We start from the raw sequence: 6,212 nt of genomic DNA on the forward strand, positions 1-6,212 counted from the left end.
CGCGTTCCTCTTTGAATTCGTATATTAGATTAGAGTTCACCAGAGGACCTATAAGATTCCCTAAGCGCTACGTTGCTACCTATTCTTATATTGATACGATCCAGTTTGAAAGCCTCTTATACATTTCTCTTGCATACTGCAATATTGCAAAAATCTCCGTAAAAACTTGAGATATATTCTCCTAGTGGATTAGAAATGTGTAAATTTCCACCACTACTGAATATTCCTGCAACTGTCAAAATTTTCATCCTAATAAAAATATTTAAAAATATTTTTAAAAGCTATAAAAGCCAAAACTGTCTTAATTTTTACTTAGTTCAGAGAGCGCAACCAGCACTCTTATCGACGATTTCATCACTTTTTAGTGGTTCTTCAGAGAACTTTATTTTTATAAGGATGAAAAATTCGACTTTTATTTAGCAGATTCCGTTGCGCACTACCATCACGTCAGTTGCAATGCGGGGACTAATAGAGTCGAAAATTTCAACGGACAGAGATAGCAACCTATGCATTCTCTGAAGAACAACTAAAAAGTGGTGAAATAGTCGATAAGAGTGCTGGTTTTTCTTCTTCTTCTTCTTCTTCTTCGTCTAGCCATTCACGTCCACATCTAAACATAAGCCTCTTCAAGACTTCCTTTCCATTGTTTTTGTTGTACGCTACTTGTAGCCAATTTTTCCCGGCAGTTCGTTTCAAATCATCTGTCCATCTCATAGGAGGTCTGCCTCTGGGCCTTTTGTGTTCGTATGGTCTCCAGGTTAGAATTGTTCTGTGCCATTTGTTAAGATCGCTCCCAGCTACATGTCCAGCGTATTCCCATTTCAATTTTAGTGATTTTTGTACCACATCGGTGACTTTGGTTTTCTGTCTTATCCATGTGTTTGTTTTCCTGTCCTTAAGTGATATGCCAAGCATTGCTCTGAGTGCTGGTTACGCTCTCTGAATTAAGTAAGGATTAAGACAGTTTTGGCTTCGCATTGCAACTGAATAAAAATGGTATACATTTTTATTCCTGTATCTATTTCTCCTGCAGCTTTAGATTCGTCAGAGTACCATGTAAACAGTCTGGATTCCATATTTCTCATGTCCATTCCGTGTTCCTTAGATTTTCTTGTAATATAATTGGTATCACCTTCTCGTTCTGCTTTATAAGTATGTTAAAGGAGGGAAGGCCAATATTGCCTTCATAGCTGCTGTTGGTCTATCTCTCATAGCATCTGTAATATGTGTGGTACAAAACGCGTTAAATTAAAGATAACTTGCCATACACTCACACACACAAACATTTAAAATAAGCATTTATGACGTCGTTAAGACATAATATGGACTCATTGGAATCTTTACGTATATGAATGGAGAATATCCTTTCCAACAAACCGGGATCAGGAGCACTTTTCTAATATCTCGTGCTGGGGTAAAGCCTTTCTCAACCCCCAAGTACTTCATCATCCTAAGCCCCAAGCTTCTGAGCACCTTACAGACGTCCAGACTAGATACAAGGGGGAAATTCTCAATTGTTACTTCGAGGTGGTAAAGCTGCTTGATATATGAGTAAAAGGTAAGTATTTTTCTCTCATTTCTTTTACTATTCGATGATTGATATTGATAGAATATAGATTATATCAAATATAATATAATAATATATCTATATATCTGTTTATCTATAATATATTATATCTATAATACATATATCTATATTATATTATATTATATTAAATGTAATCTATTATTTGTTCCCCTCTTTATATATTCTCCTAACATATCCTTTCAGTTATTTAGCGTTCCTAAATTACTTAAATATCCCTAATTATGTCAAGATTTGTTAGGTAAAATTTGCAGGTGTTTCTTTTAACCAGCACATCTACTTTGAGCAGTATTCTTTTTACGATTGGTACGTTGTTAACCTTGCCAATCACCCTCCACATTTTATCTGAGCTTGTAACTACAGAACTTGTCGATGGAGTTTAAATATCTAGACATAACACTACCTAGTACAAAAAGTTCAAAACAGAAATGAAAGATCAAGTGAATAGAGCAAACAGAGCTGCAGGTTGCCTGAATGAAGCAATATGAAGACATAAAATTATCGGGAAAGTGAAGCGTTTTACATGTCTGCTCAGATGGGATCAGGGATAAGACTAACTACATGAATACTGGGGGGTCGAAAGGGGGCGAAAGTATAAGGAGCAGGCACTCAAACCCTCTTTGCGAACGGCAGCTTAGGTTTTGTTCGGTGGCGGGTCGTCAAATCGTTAGGGAGGGGTTTAAAGGAGACTAACTACCATAACCAAATAAGCAAATGATCCTTACATAGACTTGAGGACTTTCAAACTCATTAAAATATGACGCCGTTTGGAACAAATCCTCAAATTCACATATGGGGCACTTACTGGACACATTACGGTACTTACGGATACCAATTGGGGGGGGGGGGACATTCATCTTTCTTGGCTTCTATGCCATATCCTTTTTTCTTCTACTCTAAAATTCAATTTCAGTTGCATTAGCAATCTAGTTAATAATTTTCCAAAGGGTTATATAAATAAAAAATAGGTACATTTTCAAAATATTTATTTCAAACCTCGAACTTTATTTTTATTTAAAAAAAATATTCTCAGACAGGAAACGAATTACTTTACCACAGTAATGACAATTAAAAACTACAAATTTTAACATGACACACAATATAAAAAATCTTCAACTTTACATGATTTTTTTATCAATACAAAAAGTTTAAACTTTATTGAGCAGTGTATTTTAAAACAAAATTTGACTGAGCTGTCAAATGTCAGTCTGCCATTTAATTTAATTTACAAATTACGGTTTATTTTCGAACAACATATTTTTATACAGCTACAAAAGCAAAACAGGACAATAAAAAGGGATTTTTAAACATTAAACAAACAACAAAAACATCATTTGAAAACAAAATCATCATCATCATACAACCTCTTCTGTCCACTGCTGGACATAGGTCTCTCCCATTCTTCGCCTCTCTTCACGGTTCTGTGCTTCTTGTTGCCATTTCTTGGATATGCCATTTATTTTTGTTTTCTTCCAAGAAAACAAAATATCTCTACAAAAAATTTAAAATTTTACCAACTACAATTTTTATATTTACTTGGGATTTATTTACTTTAACAAAAAAAATACAGTACCTTTGTCAGATTCTCATTGTCACATACGTCACATCTCACTAGTTAACCAAACTTTCCATCCTACACGAAAGGGGGGGGCAGCGGGGCTTCTTATGACGAAAACAGGCTTCTAAAATGGGACAGGACAAAACGACAAAACAGGAACGAGACTATTGAGACCAAACATCTCATCGGGACTTCAATACGGGACCTCAGTATGGAAACTTCAAACAAAAAAGACAGGAACCACACACTACCATACCGGCTCAATTGCGTCACATTATTTTCACTGCGATTTTCACCTTTCAAATCCAACATTATGGGGTGAAACTTTGCACGGGTGTTTTTCAATGGTTATAGAACAAAGGATAAACCATCCTCTTGATCTAACATAGCCACAAAAGACAATTTTAAGCCGGTAGGTAGCGGTCTCTTGAGTTCTACCGCTGGCTGGACGTGTTACCAGCTAAGAGGGTAATTGTGGAACTGCCTCCCCGCGCGGCAAAATTCTTCGTTGCTGCGAACCTGTTGCGTACTTGTAAGCAAAATTCGTCCTTATCGCCGCAACATCAACAAATTTGGGACCAGTCCAGCACGTTATTCCAAGGGGAAATAGGTACTTTCTCAATGTTGCGTAACAATTTGAAATATTTCTAACAGGAGCGGCTTAGGATATTTTTAAAGATAAATAATCTTCACAAAATAATTAGAAAAATTGGATATTCTGGTAGAAAGGATTTAAAACTGATGTTGGGTTTTTTTCCAAACGCTACAAAAGAAATGAAAGAAATAAAATTTACAAAACAGTCATCAGAGCATTACTAGCGTAACCACCAGAAACACGACTCAAAACAAAGAGAACAAAAGGAATGCTAGAAACAGCAGAGATGAAAATCCTTAGAAAATAGATGGCAAGATACTATGGGACAGACCAATAGCTACAGATATGCGACGGAGATGTTAAGTGGAGAACATCAAGACTTGAGTAAGAAATAGGAGAGTAGAATGGAATTTTTTTATTTTTTATTTAGCGTATGGCAATTTGATACACAACATTATCACACATATGTTATAGTCTAACATCTAATGTATTAATATATTCAATCGACGCTGGTGTTGTAGAGGCGAAGTCCAGAGGATCTCCATCATACTTCCTCCGAGGGCATTCGGCAATCATATGCTGGATGGTCTGTTTCTCGGCGCCGCAGTCGCACTCAGCAGAGGTTCTCATTTTCCATTTATAAAGGGAATCTGCGCAGACTCCATGACCCGTTCTTATCCTGTTACGAGTTGACCATGATTTTCGGGGGAGGTCAAAACCTGGTGGAGTTTCTGTGATGCATGGTGTGTTTCTCATTATTAGGTTCGGTCTGTCGCTCTGCATGTTCTTCCACTGGGAGTTCATTTGGAAATTGTTGGAACTCAAGTTTATTGCATCTCTAGTCGGAGGTTTTCTGGAGCGCAATCGATGTGAGTTAGCGTCGGCGACATATGTGTGTATAGGTAACTGCGGGTTGTTAAGCAGCTTTTGGAATTCTCTAAGCAGAGCATGCTGACGACGAAGGTTAGGTGGAGGTATGTGGCTCAGTAGTGGAAGCCACTCCACAGGTGTAGACTTGATCGTTCCAGATATGAGACGCATGGCGACATTGAGCTGAGTATCTATAATTTTTGTGTGAACGCTGTTCAGCCAAACAGGGGAGCAGTATTCAGCTGCGGAGTATACGAGTCCAAGGGCTGAACACCGAAGTGTACTTGCTGTTGAACCCCATGTAGTCCCGCAAAGCTTCTGTATGATGTTGTTACGGGTTCTCAGCTTTGCTGCGGTGTTCTCAAGATGTTTCTTAAAGGAGAGTGTTCTGTCCAGGGTGACGCCGAGGTACTTGGGATTATAGTTGTGCGTGAGCAGTTGGTTATCAATGTACACTTTAAGTTTTGTGTGGGCCATATTGTTGTTCAGGTGAAAACAGCTAACCTCGGTTTTTTTGGGGTTAGGTTTAAGTCTCCATTGTTTAAAGTACTTAACCAGGCGTTCCAGATCTTCCGTTAGGATTGCCTCGGAGTTTTGTATTAAGGAGTTTTGAGTTGCAAGTGCCCAGTCGTCTGCATATCCAAATTTTTTAGATCTGGTAGGGGGCATATCAGCTATATACATAATAAATAGCAGCGGTGCAAGTACGGAGCCCTGGGGGAGGCCGTTGTTAAGCGTTCTCTGTTTGCTCACTGTGGTTCCCATGGTTACACGAAAGTTTCTACTGCTCAGCATAGTATTTATGGGTCGGGCGGTTGCTTTGCAGGGGATTATTTTCAGGAGCTTATAGATGAGGCCATCTTTCCAAACCGTGTCATATGCAGCCGATAAATCGATGAATGCCACAGACGTCTTTAGTTTTCTTTGGCAACCTGCCTCTATGTAGGTAGTTATAGAGAGCACTTGGTCAGTGGTGCTTCGTTGAGGCCTGAATCCTGCTTGTTCAATTGGTATTTTTTGAAGTAGCTTTGGGCCGATTCTGTTCAGGACCAGTCTTTCGAGTAGCTTGTAAGCTGAACTGAGTAAAGCGATGGGGCGGTAACTTGCTGGGTTGTCTGTTGGTTTTCCAGGTTTTAGAATGGCTATGATTTTTGTTTGTTTAAAGATGTTTGGTAGGTTACCTGTTTTGAGTATATCTGTATAGAATTTAGACAACCAGGTTTTTGCAAATTTCCCACAATGGATCAGGAATTCGGGAGGTATACCATCTGTACCAGGAGCTTTGTTAGGTTTAATGTCTTTAATGGCGTTTGAGACTTCTTCTGGAGTGAACGGTGCGGAGTACTCTGTATCTGATGGACAGGCAGCTTTTAGATGTTTAAGCTCCCTTTTTATAGTGGTGGTAAACTTTTTATCACATGCTCCTCTGGAGGTGGCAACTATATGTGATGCAATTTTATTAGGGTTGAAGTCGTGGATTTGTCGTGTTGTCAGTTTGTCACTTCCGAGTTTTCTTAGGAGCGAGCACGCTTTACGGCTAGACTTTTTGAAATCTAACGATTCGACTTCATTTGTCCATTTCTTCCTTCTTGCTACATCAAGGC

This window comes from Diabrotica virgifera, chromosome 7 (assembly GCF_917563875.1).
Source record: "Diabrotica virgifera virgifera chromosome 7, PGI_DIABVI_V3a".
Lineage (NCBI taxonomy): Eukaryota > Metazoa > Arthropoda > Insecta > Coleoptera > Chrysomelidae > Diabrotica > Diabrotica virgifera.